The sequence below is a fragment of the Arvicanthis niloticus genome, chromosome 11 (genome assembly GCF_011762505.2).
Source record: "Arvicanthis niloticus isolate mArvNil1 chromosome 11, mArvNil1.pat.X, whole genome shotgun sequence".
Lineage (NCBI taxonomy): Eukaryota > Metazoa > Chordata > Mammalia > Rodentia > Muridae > Arvicanthis > Arvicanthis niloticus.
This window is the reverse complement of record NC_047668.1, coordinates 19,282,350-19,300,296: the sequence shown is the minus strand read 5'-3', so window position 1 is coordinate 19,300,296 and position 17,947 is coordinate 19,282,350. Positions and strand designations below refer to the sequence as shown.

The window sequence follows — 17,947 nt, the reverse complement described above, 5'->3', positions numbered from 1 at the left end:
GGAGACAGATCATCATAGAAGGAACACCCATGACTATTACACAATAAAAGAAAATGGGGAAGAAACAAGATTAATGTCATAAGCAATCTAGCAATCAGTCTATATATGAATAGTGTTAATTGATACAATTTTATACTTTCAGGGTAAGACTATGCAAAGCATTGAGATAGTATTCTTATTTTTGAAATTTTAAAAGACAAAAACAAACTAAAAAGGGAATATACATCTTAAAGCTACCACAATATTTTCCTTCAGAATACTGCAAAATCTCACATAAGAAATTGATCCCCAAAATCTCAACTTCTGATGCACAAGTCCCAATGTAAAAACACAAGTAATATGAAAACTAAAACATCCTTCTTCTCTAAAACCTACCAATCACAGAGTAACATCCCTAAATAAAAATGACTTTAATGAAATGCCAAAGAATTTAAAATGAAAACAATGCACTAATACTGAGGACCTCAGTTTCATACCCAAATAAAGGAAAAAAAGATAGGAATAAATAAAATTAAAAACTAATATATTATATTAAATGAAATTGAAAATACCTACACACATTAAATTAAAGCAAATTGAAATTCTCAAGATGGCAAACTCAATAAGCTAAATAAAATTCAGAGGAAAGTTTCATGAATAAAATGTATCACTGGTAGGAAAGAGTATTAAATATGGAAGACAAAGCAGAATAATTGAAATATTCAATCAAAGAAAATATTAAACTATTTTACATATGGGAAAAGAGCATGTGTGAACTTTTGAACACAATAGAAAGAACAAATTTATTAATTATGAACATAAAAATTAGAGAATAACTTTATGCCAAAGAGAAAGTTTATTTTATATTTTCTTTTTTGGCCTACAATCTTTAATGCACATACCTACAAATAATATTTTCATGAAGCTCAAAAGCAACACTGAACACATTTTTTTCAGAGAGCATGAATGAACATTATTTTATTTAATTATTTGTGTTGTTTTTTTCTATACCTGTTAAGTACAATTGATATAATAAAATAATGTCTTTAAGCCATGTTACACTCAACATGTCCCATAATATCTGAGACTGAGAAGTAACAGAACATAGATGACTTGGTTGATAAACTTTGTTGAGTCATAAATAAATGTTCAAATTATCAGCATTTCTTCTTCATCTTTTTAAAGGTTCCTATTACATCTTGATTTCTCAGACTATAGAGTAAGGTGTTCAACATGGGAATAATTATGCCATAAAATACACAAGCTGCATTTTCTTGCTCTTGAGATTCATTAGTATATGTGTGTAGATACATATAGGAGAGAGTCCCATAGAAAAGTGTGACTGCAGTCAGGTGGGAGGCACATTTGGAGAAGACCTTATTCCTTCCTGCAGCAGAAGACATCATGAGCACGGCAGCCAAGACATATATATCTATGAAAAGATGACAACCACCATAGCTGTCATCAGGTTGAACACTACAAAGACTGTCAATAACTAGATACTGAAGTCAACACTGCAGTAAGATAGGACAAGAATAGGAGGTTCGTCACAGAAAAGGTGATTAATGGCATTAGATTTACAGAAGTTCAGTGAGAATGTAAAACTTGTGTTTACAGAAACATTTAGGAAGCCCAACCATATAAACCAACCAACAGCAGAATGCACAGCCTCTTGGACATGACTTTAGAATAACATAATGGGTTACAGATGGCCACATAGTGCTCTAAAGCCATAGAAGCTAGGATGAAGCAGTTGATGGTTGGCAAAGTATCAGAGGCTAATAACTATAACATACATCTGTAGTGACATAGGGATGCAAGTGCCTCCTCTACACCTGCCCTCTACAACTGTGTTTTGGATACACAAATGAAACACACACACACACACACACACACACACAGGCTTCTTTTTAATATTCTTTAAGTTAACCCAAAAGCTGGGCCACTCCCTAACTTCCATGTGTCTAACACGTGGCCTTGCAATATTCCTGACTTAATAGTTTCTGAATCTATATTTTATCTTTGCTTGCCTTTGACTTTTCTGGACAGCCCCCAGGAGGCACTTTCCCCTTGCACCTACATTTTGACCATCTCACCCTCCTATACCTTCCTGGTGTGGACCATCCCACTCCCTTGTCATTGCTGACTCTCCCCTTGTCATTGCTGACTCTCCCCTTCCCCTGTGTTTCTTGCTCAGGAATTCTAAAAATCCTGCCTCTGTCTCCCTGCTCAGTCATGGACACTGGCAACTTTATTCCCAAATCAGAGCCAACAGGGGGCAGGCTTCCTTTAGCCTGCATGTAGGACACGGCAAACAGGTTTTTGGGTAATATAATTAGCATGAAAACACAAGCTGCTACATACATCCTATGAAGAAGACGGATGCCTTTACCTCTACAGTTTTGTAACATCTTGGTAGTAATAGCTGAGGTACATCAGAAATCAACAAATGCTAGATGTTATAGTAAAAAGTACATGGGAATGTGAAGGGAAGAATCAGTTTTAATGAGTAAAATAAGCCCAATGTTACCCATGAGGGTAGCAATGTAGATTATTAAAAATATTATGAACAGAATGTGCCAAGATTTGTGTTGCCCAGCAAATCCCAGAGGAATGAATTCAGTCACTTTTGTGCCAAAGTTAGGCACAATGATCCACACCAGTAACCTTGATATGAGAGTGGAGACAAAAAGACCCCAGGGGCTTTCTAGCTAGCAAATCTAGAACAAGTTCTATATCCAGTGAAAGACTCCAAGTCAAAAGATAAGCTGAATAGCAATGCAGCAAAGCAATTGATGTTGAAGTCTGCCCTTCCCATCCACACAGAAAAGGTTGTACACATGGACACACACGGACACACACACATACATGTACATGTACAATATTTAAACTGTTTTTAAACTAAAAAACATTTAAGCCAAGAATAGCAACATTCATCTATAATCTTAACACTAGAGAGGTCAGTTAGGCTGTTTCTGGATGATTATTGTTAGTCCCAGTCTATGTAAACTGGCAAGCACTAAGTTCATGGAAAACTGGCTCCGATAATAAGGTGAACAGCAATAGAAGACACCAGATGTCAACATTTGGCCACCACACATGTCCACAGAAGTGAAAACACATGCACACCAACCACATACATAACTTATTGCTTGATTTTGTTTGTTAGTATATTTATGGCATGCTTGTTTGTTCCTGGGAACACAGATGCCACTAGATGACTATTCTCCAAACACTACATAGAACTTCATAAGTTGACATGCCACATTTTAGTCATTTTGTTTGTTTTTGCTTTGTTGTTTTTTCTCATGAACCCAGTTGTTCCTGAGTCTTCTTGCTTCTCCCTCCCTATTTCAGGGATTACAGATATGACACACTGTACCTAGTTCATGTTATCCTTTAAAACCAACATGAGTTGTATCATAGAAAGTTTTCTTTAAATCTTATTTTGAAATGAAACATTGCAGAGTATGTTCAGGGATAATGTCCTCAGCATTCCCTACTCTTCTTTCTTTGAAACTCTTCAGCTGGCAAATAAAATTTTCAATGCAATAATAGCATTCAATTATACAGAGAGGAAGCTCATCTAGGTGCAAGACGAATACAAAGCACCAAATATACAGGACCAGAAAGAAAATCCCTAATGTCAAACCAAATTTAAAAAAAATAATAATACAGAAAAGCGTGTAAGAAAACTGGAAGAAAGAAACAGCCAGTCACAGTAAAAGAGAAGGAAAAATAACAAAATAATAGCTCACATCTCAACAGAAATGTTTAGAGTCACAGGGTTTGGGTGATATATTTTAGGATCTGATATATTTTAAGACCACAGCTGCTACCTCAGACTACTAGATCATGAAACCTCTCTGTTATGATTGATAGAGAAAGAAAACAATCCGTGATAAAAGTGGGTTAAAGAAATTTATGATCACCGGACAGACACTTCACAGAATACTGGAGTAAATGCTTCAGAGTCAAGAGAAGAATAAATACATCTAAAAGAATACAAGAGAAAAACTAAAGCTAAAACACTATATCAGAAAACAGCATTAATAAAAACACTAAGAATTTTATAAAATTGTAGAAATTAACAGATATTCATCATTAATATTATCAACATTAATTACTCTAAACATTTATAGTCTCCATTTCTCAGTCAAAAGGCATAGACTATCATATTAGTTTAAAAAATAGGATCTATTTTCTACCCCAACAAACATATCTCACTCTAAAAGATAATAACTATGTGAGGGTTAAAAGATGGAAGAAAGTATTTAAGCAAACGGTAGAAGAAAAGAAGCAAGGATCACCATTCTAATATAGGAAAAAGTAAATATCAACCCCAATGCAGTCATAATTCAAAAGGATATTCTCTAATTAAATAATAAATCTATGAAACTAATTACAATTCTAAAGTCTTATGCCTTGAGCACAGGTACACCTAATTTCATATAGCAAAATCTCTCAGACATAATCTTTACCTTATAGAAACACGAGTACACATCACTTCTATATGCCACCCTGTTAAAAGACATCCTGGCCACCTCCTTCAAAAAATCCAGAATCAAAACAAATATGAATAGATTCATCTAAACTATGTAAGATTGGTATTCTTCTTAAGATCCAATGAGCTTATTTTAAAATAAATCATAATTAAGACAAAACTCATTTTGCAAAAATGTAGAAAACCTGAAATAGCTAATTCTTTTCTATCTGACTAAACATGTAAAAATAAACAAAAGATGCTATATCAAGCACATAAACTCACATTGACTAATAAACACGCTATTTAATGAATAGGTTACTGAAAGCAATAAATATTTTTCTCAACTTTAAATAAAAACACAGCATAAAATATATGGAACAAAATAAAAGCAGTCTTTAAAAGTTATCTCAAGTAAGGTGGAACTTATTTGATCAGAGAAATAGAAAAAGTGCAGGAAAATTAATTTGGGAGTAAGGAGAAAGATAGATGTGGAAGAATGAGAGTAAAGAGTAAAGTAACAGTAAGAACATCAAAAAAAAAAGATATAAGAAAACACAATAAAATAAATATTTTAGGTAAATATTTACCTAAAATAAAAGTAATAGAAATACATCTCTGTATATTTGTATATAAGTAGTTTAAGTGACGTTTTCTCAACAGGTCTGACAACGTTCCCTCAAGAAGCCAAAAACATGTAAAGAAATAGAACAATAAAAAGAAGAGGGGGCGAATGAAGATGAGAAGGGGGAGGAGGAACAAGAAGAGAAGGGGAAGAAAAAAAAGGAAGAAGAAAAAATACCAGCAAAAATAGCCCATAAAATCCCTCTGTTGAGTAGTTGGTTAGAGTAACCCCACAACAGAACACATTATAAGCTATTGCTATTGCTTTTGGCTGCCCACCTTCCTAAAGGTGTAATGTAAGTCCCTATTGCTGAAGCTACAGTATATATCAGACATAGGGACCATAGTCTTCTGAGCTAGAACTGAACTGAATGCCTATTCTCTGAGGACCAGCATTCATAGTATCAAAGGCACCATGTTAGCTTCTATTTGTGTGATTTACTAACATCTATTTGTCAAGTAATTCATGCATTTCTAGGATAAAACCAATCTAATTATGGTGAATAAATTTTGGACATATTTCTATATTTGTTTTTTATTGATGATGTTAGCATCTATGTCCATTAGGTATATTAAGCTGTAATGTTGTTGTTGTCTTTACCTGGTATGTATAGAAAAGTAATTCTGGTTTTATAGAAAAAATTGAGAAGAGATTATTCTTTTCTTTTTCTGAAAAAAATTAAGAATTATTGATTAGCCACACCATTACCTGCAATCCCTGATCTGCACTTTACTCCCTGGGCCACATCTTAGTGGACTTCCTTGGAGGCATGATGCCTTCCAGGACAACCAGCTCATCCTACCTCCCTGGAGGCTGGGTGTCAACTGGAAAAAAAGCTGTTCTTCCTGCTTCACTGGAGGTCTGCTGCCATACAAGACAATCAGGGGCCTGCTACTATTAGGGACTACCAGATCTGCCTGCAGAAACTGCAATCACCAGAGATTGGTCAACACCGGAGACAATCAAATAGCACAAGAAAATAATCAATAAAAGCTAGGCCAATATGGCACCATCAGAAACCAGTTCTTCTACTACAAAAAGCACTACATATCCTAAAATACCTGAAGAGCATGACCATGACCTGAAAACTCATCTTATAAAGATGATAGAAAACATTTAAAGTAGAAATAAATAAATCCTTTAAGGATACAGAAAAATACGATCAAACAGATAGAGACCTTTAAAGAGAAAATAAATAAATATAAAGACTTACAGGAAGTACAATCCATCAGGTAAAGGAAATTACATAAAATTGTTCATAAACTGAAAAAATGTGAATAGAAGCAAGAAAGAAAACATAAACTGAGGCAACAGTTTTAATAGAAAACATAAGAAACAGAATAGGAGCTACAGACATAAGTACCACCAACAGAATACAGAAATGGAAGAATGAATCTCAGGCATAAAAGATACCATAAAGTAAATTGATACATTGCGCTAAGAAAATGCAAAAAAAAAAAAAAAAAAAAAAAAAAAAAAAAAAAAAAAAAAAAAAAAAAAACCTAATACAAAGCATCCCAGGAAATTTGGGACACTGTAAAAAGATCAACCAAAAAATAATAAGATTAAAAGAAGAAGAAGATTCTTAGATTAAAAGCCCAGAGAGTATCATTAACAAAATCATAGAATGTCTTTAACCTAAAGAAAGAGATGCCTAGAAACATAGAAGAAACATAAAACACAAAATAGATTGAACCAGAAAAGGAAGTCCTCCAACAACATAATAACCAGATCAATACATATACAGTAAAAAGAAAGAATATTGAAGGTACAGGGGGGAAAGGCCAAGTAACATATAAAAACAGCCTTATAAGAATTACACCTGACTTCTCAAGAGAGACTCTCAAAAACAAAAGATGCAGGACAGGTGTCTTACAGACCATAACAGACTAGAGATGCCAGCCCATACTACTATACTGAACAAAACTTTCAATCACCATGGATGGGAAAATCAAGATAATCCATGACAAAACCAAATTTAAACAATATTTTTCCACCAATCCAGCACTACAGATAATACTAGAATTAAAACTCCAATGCAAGCCAGGTAACTACACCCTTGAAAACACAAGAAACAGACAATTTCACACCAGCAATACCAATAGAAGAGAATCACATTCACCAGCACACAGACACACAGACACACACGCACACCATCAAAATAAAAGTAATAACATTTATTGGTCATTAATATCCCTCAACATCATTTGTCTCAATCTCCCAATAAAAAGACAAGGACTAACAGAGTGGCTGGGTAACCTGGATCCAGCACTCTGATGCATTCTATAAATACACATCAGCAACAAAGATACTACCTCCTAGTAAAGGGCTGGAAACGGGGTTTTCAAGCAAATGGATCCAAGAAACAAGCTGAAGTAACCATTCTAATATCTAATATAATAGAAATCAACCAAAAGTAATCAAGGAATGAGAAAGGACATTTCATACTCTTCAAAGGAAAAACCCACTAAGATGATGTCGATTCTGAACATCTAAGTCCCAAATCCAAGGGCCACTACATTCATAATAGTAACATTATTAAATATTAAACCACACACTGAACCCCAAATATCACTACTGGGAGACCTCTACACTCTACTCTAACCAATGGAAAGGTCATCAAAACAGAAACTGAACAAAGAAATAATGAAGCTAACATAGATTATGAAACAAAAGGACCTAATAAATAACTACAGAATATTTCATCCAAGCACAAAAGAATATAATTTCTTCTCAGCATACTATAAAGCCTTCTCAATACTGATCATGAACTTGGTCACAAAGGAAGCTTCAGCAAATACAAGAAGATAGGTATAGCTTCTTGATCTTATCATATCACTGTTTAAAACTGAACTATAACAACAACAGAAACAACAGAAACAACAGAAAACCTACATATTCATGGAACCTAGACAACCCTTCATTCAATGATCATTGGGTCAGGGAAAAATAATGAAAAAAGACATTCTATAATACAATGAAAATGAGAACACAACATACTCAATCATATGGGGCACAATGAAAGCAGTGCTAAGAGGAAAATTAATAGCATCAAGTAACTTTATAATGAAATTGGAGAATTAATATATTGGCAATTAAAAATATACCTGAAAACTCAAAGGAAAAAAAAAGAAGCAAACACACCCAGGAAGAGTAAGGTGGCATGAAACAATCATACCTAGGGCAGAAATCAATCTATTAGAAACAAAGAGAACAATGCAAAGAATCAATAAAACCAAGAGCTGTTTCTCTGAAAAAATTAACAAGATTGAAAAACTCTCAGGCAAACTCTAACTAAAAGTCAGAGGTGCGGTATCCAAAATAAAACATTAGAACTGAAAAAGGAGATATAACAATACACAGTGAGGAAATTCAAAGAATCATTAGATCTACTTCAAAAGCCTGTACTCCACAACATTAGAAAATCTAAATGAAATGGATGATTTTCTAGACAGATACCAATTACAAAAGTTAAATCAAGATGGGGTAACTATTTGAAGAGTATTATAACCCCTAAGGAAATAGAAGAATTCGTTGAAAGTCTCCTAACCAAAACAATCCCTGGGCCAGATGGTTTTAGCATAAAATTATACCAGACTTTCAAAGAAGAGCTAATACTAATACTCCTTAAAGTAGTCCACAAACTATAGAGAAAAGAAACATTGCCAGACTCATTCTATGCAGCTACAGTCACCCTCATATCTAAACCACACAAAGTCTCAACAAAGAAAGAGAATTTCATACTAATTTCCCTTATTAACATTGCTGTAAAAATGCTCAATAAATTACTCACAAACTGAATCAAAGAACCAATCAAAAACATTCAACAGAATCATGGAGGTTATGTATGGATGGTTTAATATATGAAAATCCATCAGTACTCTACCATATAAACAAATAAAAAGGAAAAAACATATGATAATCTCACTAGATGCTAAAAAAATATTCATTGACAAAATCCAATACACATTTATGTTAATGTCTTAGCAAGATCAGGGATAGAAGGCACATACCTATACATAAATAATCAATATACAGCAAGCCAACAGTGAAAAGTAAATTAAGGAAATAAAGAAAGAAAGTTAAAGCAATTCCACTAAAATCAGGACAGGAAATACTGCCCCCTTTTTTCCTATCTCTTCAATATAGTTCTTGAAACTCTAGCTAGAGAAATAAGAAAACTAACAAAGACCAAGGAGATACAAATTGAGAAGGAAAAAGAAAAAATATGACTGCTTACAGAGGATATGATAGTGCACATAAGCATCCCCAAAACACGTCCAAAGAACTCCTGCAGCTGTAAACACCTTCACCGATGGGGCCAGATACTAAATTAACATTAAAAAAATGAATAGCTCTTCTTTATATAAAATATAAATGGGTTGATGAAGAAATTATGAAGAAAACACCCTTCACAATAGCCACAAATAATATAAAATATCTTGTTGTAACTCTAACCAACTAAATGCAAGAACTGTATGATAAGAACTTCAAATCTTTAACAAAAGTATTTGGAAAAGATATCAGAAGATGAAAAGGTTTCTCATTCTTAAAGATCAGAATAACATAGTGAAAATGGCCATCTTGTGAAAAGCAATCTAGAGATTTGTGATGAATTGTATATGCTTGGCCAAGGGAGTGGCACTATTAAGATGTATGACCTTGTTGGAATAGGTGTGTCACTGTGAGCATAGGCTTAAAATTCTCACAGTAGCTGCCTGAAAGTCAGTCTTCCATAAGCAGCCTTCAAATTAAGATGTAGAATTCTCTCTTAGCTCTGCCTGCCATGGTACTGCCTTGATGATAATGGACTGAGCCTATGAACCTGTAAGCCAACCCCAACTAAATGTTGGCCTTTTAAAAGTTGCCTTGGTTATGGTGTTTGTTCACAGCAGTAAAACCCTGAGACAAGATTCAATGAAATTACCATCAAAATTTGAACACAATTCTTTCCAGACCTTGAAAAACAATTCTCAAATTCATATGGAAAATCAAAATCCTCAGGGTCTTTAAAGCAAAAGAACTTCTGGAGGTATTACCATCCTTGACACCAAGCTGTAATAAGAAATACATGGTATTGGTATAGAAACAGACAAGTTGATCAATGAAATCCAATCAAAGTTTCAGATATAAACCCACACACCTGTGGACACTTGATTTTTTTGATAAAGAAGAAAAGGGAGAACATCTTGAACAAATGGTGCATTTCTAACTGGACATCTTCATATAAAGGAATGAAAATAGATCCGTATCTATCACCCAGCACAAAGCTCAATTCGAACTGGATCAAAGACTTTAATGTAAAACCTGATTCACTAAATGTAATAGAATAGAATGTAGGAAATAGTTTTAAACGTATTGGTGAAAGAGAAGGACCTCAACGGGGTTGAAGGATCAGAAAATGATAGGAACCCCACAGGAAAACCAATAGAGTTAACTAACCTAGACCCTAGATGACTCTCAGATATTGAACTACCAACCAAAGAGCAAGCATTGAGTGGACTCAGAGAGCCTGCACATTTGTATCAGATGTACAGTTTAGTCTTCATGCAGGTCTCCCATTAAATGGATCAGTGGCTGTCCCCGAATCCTCAGTGGGAGAGAAAATGCTTAGTCCTGCAGTAACTTAATATGCCATGGTGGGGTGATATCCAAGGGTAACCTCCCCCTTCTCAGAGGAGAATGGGAGAAGGTAGTGTGGGAGGAGCTCTGTGAGACGGGACTGGTAGGAGCGGGGGTTGAGGGAGGTGTGCTGATATTGGTTTGTCAAGTGACTAAATAAACAAATAAATGAATAATGACAAAACTAGAAAGGAGGAAGTGGAGGAGGGGGGAGAAGAAGGGCAAAAAGAAGGGCAATGAGAAGGGGAAGTGGAAGGGAAGGGAAAGAGAAAGGAAGAAAAAGAAGAAAGAGAAGAAGAAGTAAGAGGAATAGAACAAGGAAGAAGCTGATTAAGGAGAATCTGAGACAAGAGATCACCCAGTAGCTTCCCCCAGTGACATAGTTATCTACTAGGCTGCACCTCCTTATGTTTTCAGTACCTCTCAAGATAGCATGACCATCTTGATATCAACACACAAGCCTATATGGAAATTTTCATATCCAAACTCTAACACAAGGAATGTCCTTGAAGAGTATTGTGCAGTGAGACGACTTGTTTTATTTCTCCACATGCTTGTATTATGATGTGCTGCCTTGTCACAGCACAGCCTTAAAAACAAACCAAAAAAAAAAAAAAAAAAAAAAAGAAAGAGCAAAGATTGTGACGACCAACAATCTCTAAAAATGTAAAGCAAAATAACATTTTCTTTTTATAACTTTGTTATCTGTGGCATTCTATTAGAGCAATGGAAGCTGAATAGCTCAATGACAAATTTTACTTCAAATAGTATTGTAATTACGTACTATTATTGATGGAATAGAATTGGTTTACCAATTACATTGTCCAACAATGTTTCTACTGCATATATAATCTTTTGATAAGCACTATCCATTTGGTGGAACATGCAGAAATGTTATTTACAACTTTATTTGAAGGTGATATGAGATATGGACATAGGTGTTTCCTGTTGCAGCAAAAGATTCTACATCACCTCGTTGAAATTGCAAATGCACAGATATGGCTTTGTTTAGTATGTGAAGAATTTGAAGACTTGAGTTCTGTCAATTATGTTAATCAGGAGTCAAAACTCACACTTCCATTTAAACACTATTCTATGAGTAAATGTTTGTAGTTACTTGAGTAAAATATATAGAGTAAAATATGTAAACTAGACATTCTGGTTGTGCATATAGACATTTGATAAACCTCTGCTTATAGTTATTTATGAATGTCACAGAGCTATCAAGAATATTTATTCATAGCTCAACCTCAAACTAAACCAAAGTAAATCAAAGACTTAAAGAAATTTTCATTTCATCACGAACAAACTGCTGCTGGCATGGCTTAAATAAAGAAACCTAATCCTTTCTAATCATTAAGTACTCATGAAATTAATGAGTAAAATATATCCAATTTTATCCCCTCCTCCACAACAAAGTACTTGTACTCAGACTAAACAGAACATCTCTGCTGAGATTTGTGAATTCCCCATCATTTTATCTAAGTATTATCATACATAAGTATTGGATTTTAAATAAATTTAAACTAAAGGAAATTTCATCCACTTCTAATAAATTATTTTAATTAATTTTTATTTATAATATATTTATTATTATATTTTAAAATATTATTTTTCCTACTAAGGACTGGAAATTACTCTCCCTGCTTTCTCAGTCTTAAGTACTTTGTCTTAAGTTAAAGTCCTAGGTACATTGAGTTTTATACAGCATACGAGATAAGAAACAATGGATAGTCTTTAAATAGTGAGGAGCATAAAAAAGGATTGCTGGGGAACAGGGGTGGATTTTAACAGTGTAGAAATGTGCTGAAACAACATGACTAGCCAAGCCACCTCCCTCTTCATGTTTTTACTATGGTTTCAGTAGTGGAAGCAAAATAGGTAATCTGTTTCCTCTACTTTGTATTTCTAATACTTTGGTTTTAATCTGATCTATAAAACAATAAGATAACCACACTTCTCTTGACAGCATCTTGAATATTCCCGAGGTTAGTTTTGTTTGCAAAATTGATATGGGAAGAGGCTATATGAGTTTTTCTACAGAGTCTTTCTTGATTCACATAAGTAATTTTTGTCTTTAATAGAGAAAGGAGTTTCCATATTATTTAATAAATGGTTTTTTTTTGGTAGAAGAAGTTATTACTAACTTTGATTTACTCTTTGTTGGCAAAACAGTTTAACAGATTGAACTTTTGTGAGTGATACCCCAATAAAAAGCAATAAATTTTAAATAAGCAAAAATTTTTAAAAATCATCTGCTACAAAGAACTGGACAATGAATTTAACAGCGTTGCTGCTGATGTTTTGTTCAATTGAAGTAAAGCACATACAAAAAATTAGAGAGTCAAAGAAGCTACATCAAACTATGGAATAAAACTGGCATATGTGAAAACTGAACGTCAGGAAATGTCCCAGTATTAGGATATTGTTCCTTTTTAGTCCAATACAAGTTACTCATGCAAAACCCCTCAAAACTGAAAACTATGCCACATGGCAGAGATGACCAGTTTGAGCAGGCAACTAGCCAGCCCAGCAGATGGACAAGAGAGTACCCTGCTAAGGAAGGGCTTGCTCTATGCCAAGCAGCTGTGTGGTGTGTATAAAGATCATTATTCCCTGATGAGAAATCTAAAAGCTCTGTCTACTTGTGACTGCTGTTTGCCAGTTGGAAGCTTGTAACAGCTATGGAAGCAACTGGTGCTTGGTGACTCCCTTAGGTTACCACATTCTATTCTTTAGAGTTAAGTGCTTTAATAGGAAAGAGCTGTATTATTTTGGATATTTTCCCCAAATGGTTTCTAATGATAACACTGACTGTAGGTTGAGATTTCTTTAGACACTTGCATTAATGTAATACTATAGTTAACATTGATATAAGGAATGAATGCAGTCCAATAAAAAAGCTCATTATTGTTAGAAGTAAGCACACCAGGACCCCTACACAATAAATAATAGAGAACTAAATACGGAAACCTATTATAGTGTCTTAACAAGTCAATATTACCCACAAGTGTTAGGATACACCAAATAACTTATCACTGTACTAAATGAACATCAATAGCTGCCAAATCTGGCTGCCTTTATATAGCCATCTTCATAATCTGAAGTCATGAAAACTGGAGACAAGAGATGTGAGAGTAGGTAGATGTTAACTCCCCCTCCCCTGTGGACTGCATTTAATTCCATAGTCCCCTGAGTTATTGATGTCAGCGTTAATATGCTACCACACTGAAAATTTAAATATTTCTTGAAATAAAAATAGAAAACACTTTAAAATACTTAACAAAAATTCTCACCAGTATTCAGATATAATTAACACATTATATGTAAGTAAAATATATCTGTTTTGAGGTGTGTGTGTGTGTGTGTGTGTGTGTGTGTGTGACTGAAGGCCTAAAATAATCAAGCTAAATAACATATCCAACAACTCACATTGTTCCCCTTATGTGTTTATTTGTGATAAAAATATTTAAAATGTCTTCAGCGAACTTCAATTGTACTTTCCATATGGTACATTATTTTAATAAAGTCTATTGATCTTATAACTGAAACGTCACACTAACCAAGCATCATCTTCTCATTTTGCAGCACCTCCAAGTCATTTCTTACCAACTTGTTCTTAACTACTAATCATTTGAGTTGCGTAGATTTCAAATATAATTGAGATCCTGCAGTATTTATATCCCTGTCTTTCTTATCTCATCTACTCACAGGTCCTCAAGAATCATATGTTTGTTGACAAATGCCAAGGTTTTCTTTGCCATTTTGACAGTATCTTAACTTAGTTATCAGTCAGTGGACACATATAATGTCCCTAGTCTTCAGGTTGTTAGATGAGTTTAAAAAGAATTACTATCAATATTTTGTTGTTGTTGTTGTTGTTGCTGCCGCCGCTGCTGCTGCCGCTGTTGTTCTATTGTTCCTTTATTGATTGGTGGCATTCATCAATGAAACCACTGGACCTCTGAATTTTCTTGTTGATTGGTACTTCCTCTTATTCAGTAAGTTTGCAAATGATCTATAGAGATTTACTCTTCCTTCATGCTTTAATGTTGGCAGGGATTTTTTTGTAAGTTATCGTATAATAACTGGAAAAGAGGTTACTGCATGCCCTTGAAATGGCCCTTTCTATTCTCAAGACTCTTGCCAGTCAAGGGGACAATGAAAACTGATTTATGATGAGAAAGTTTAGTTTAGCACTGAATTATTATCTGCAAACAGAGGAAAGGGCAAACAGTCTCTAGAAGAGAACTTGCTTTCTTACCTGCATGCTCAACCAGTGATTCCTCAGAACGCTCCTCACATAACACACAAGGACGTAAGCTAGTTACATAAAGGTTTGTTTAGTATTACTTCTAAAATTCCTCTCCATGAAGTAATTATACTAATAAGGGTATCCTATAGAGGTCACAAATACTATTGGTTTAGCTATTGCATATTGAAGCTTCAAAGCTCTTTTGTTGACCACATATATTCCTGTGGACTTGAGAGTATCATCACTGACCTTGCTCTCATTACTTTCCACATTGCACTAAAGGTTTTCATTTTCCCACAGACTTGTCTCATCAAACAGCAAAAGAAAAATAAAGAAAGCCTAAGGAACTTCATTACTTTTTGTCTGCCACTGGATAGTCCACCTTGTTAGTAAGACTCTCCTCCCTATTAGCTCCCTGGTTAGTACGTTTATCTTCCCTGTTAGCTTCCAGTTGATAAATTCCAATAAACCTTAATCATGCATGCAGTTTCCTGGTGTTTCCTTCTGTCTCTTGGCAGCATACTCCTGTGCCCTCAGGAACTATGTGGTAGATGGTACAGCTGTAGAATTTTTGGCATGTAATAGCTCAAAGTATTCTTATGTAATCCTTTGTACTTGTGTTGTATCCATTGCAATGGCTCAGCTTTCAATTCTTGTTCTTATTCTACTCCCATGTGCTTAGTATTTTGAAATAAAGATTTTTTTAACAAATGTTATTAAACTAACTTCTAGGTTTTCAATCCTTTATGTTGTTTTTCTTTTCTCCATTTCACTTATTTGTAATAGGAACATTTTTAAATTGAACATGGATCTTTTTCCAACATAACACATGCTGCTTACAGTTTTTGTTCCCTCTAATAATCCTTGTCTCTCTCTACTTCCACTCCCATGAGATCTAGTACCTTTCTGTTTCTCCTAATGAAAGAAAAAATAGAATATTGTTCTAAAATTGACATTTTAATGAGGACCTGATTGAGGTTTTTTGCACTGACTCCATGAGCAGAGATTCACAAAAATATAATACTTCCTCTAACAACAAAAATAACAGGAACCAACAGTCATTGGACTTCAATATCTCTCAATATCAATGGACTCAATTTCCCAGTAAAAAGATATAGGCCACACACTGGATACATTAACAGGACAGAGTAATTTGTTGCATACAGGAAACATACCTCAACGACAAAGACAGGCACTATCTTAGAGTTAAAGTCTGTAAAAACTTTTTCAAGCAAAGGGTCCAAAGAAGCAAGTTGGAGTAACAATTGTAATATCTATTGAAATAGACTTTCAATGAAAAGATATCAAGAGAAATGGGGAAGAATACTTCATATTCATCAAAGGAAAAATTTACCAGTATGATCTCTCTATACTGAATAACTATAATTCAAATGTAAGGATACCCACATTTGTAAAGAAACTTTAATAAAGCTCAAACCACACATTGAATCTCATACAATAATAGTGGGAGACTTCAACATCCCACTATCACCCATGGACAGATAGTAGAAACAGAAGCTAAACAGAGACACAGTGAAACTAAAAGAAGTTCTGAAAAAACTGGACTTAACATATATTGATAGTACACTTCACCCTAAAACAAAAGAATGTACCTTCTTCTCAACACCTCATGGTGCCGTCTTCAAAATTGACCATATAATCAGACACAAAACAAGCCTTGACCAATACAAAAATATTGAAATAAGCCCATGTACTTTATCAGATCACCAGGCACTAAAACTGGTCTTCAATAACACAAAAGGCAACAGAAAACCCACATACACATAGAATCTGAACAGCTCTCTACTCAAGGATAACTTGGTCAGGGAAGAAATACAGAAAGAAATTGAAGACTTCTTAGAAATTTATGAAAATGAAGGCACAAACTACCAAAACATATGGGACACAATAAACGCAGTGCTAAGAGGAAACCCTATAGCTCTGAGTACCTTTATAAAGAAAATAGACAGAGCATGTATTAGCAGATTAACAACACATCTGAAAGCTCTGGAATAAAAAGAAGCAAATACATCTAAGAGAAATAGAGGGCAGAAAGTATTCAAATTCAGCGCTGAAATAAACCAAGAAGAAACAAAGAGAACTATACAAAGAATCAACAAAACCAGAAGCTGGTTCTTTGAGAAAATCAACAAGATAGATAAAACCTTAACCAGACTAACCAGAAGGCACAGAGATGGTATTAAAATTATCAATATCAGAAATGAAAAAGGACACATAACAACGGAAACTGAAAAAAATTCAAAAACATCATTAGATCCTACTACAAAAGCCCATACTCAACAAAACTGGAACATCATCTAAATGAAATGGATAATTTTCTAGACAGATACCAGGTATCAAACTTAAATGAGAATCAGCTAAACCATCTAAATAGTAATATAAACCCTAAAGAAATAGAATCAGTCATTAAAAGTCTCCAAACAAACCAAAACCAAACAAACCAAAAAAGCCCAGGAGCTAATACCAATACTCTTCAAACTAATCCACAAAATAGAAACAGAAGTAACACAACCTGATTTGTTCTATGAAGCCAAGCCACAGTTATGCTGATACTTAAACCACAAAAAGACCCAACAAAGAAAGAGAATTTCACACCAGTTTCTCTTATGAATATTGATGCAAAAATACCCAACAAAATTCTCACAAACCAAATCTAAGAACATATAAAAACTATCATTCAACATGATCAATTAGGCTTCACCCTGGGATGCAGAGATGGTTCAATATGAGAAAATCCATAAACGTAATCCACAGTATAAACAAATGCAAAGAAAATTACCATATAATCATTTCATTAGATGTTGAAAAGGCATTTGACAAAATATTCATATTACAAGTCTTGGAAAGATTTACAGACAAATTACTGTCCAGAAAAGGACACACTTGCAGAACAGTCGACTGATTATATCTGCCTAGACAGAGTAATCAGCCCTTTATAATTCTGCAGCACTAAGGTCTGTCA

General features: G+C 34.3%; 1 pseudogene; it reads right to left on the bottom strand.

Annotated features, from left to right (window-relative positions):
* Positions 1 to 1,136: 1,136 nt before the first annotated feature.
* LOC117717355 (olfactory receptor 5AK2-like) lies at positions 1,137 to 4,483 on the bottom strand (annotated as a pseudogene).
* Positions 4,484 to 17,947: the final 13,464 nt, after the last annotated feature.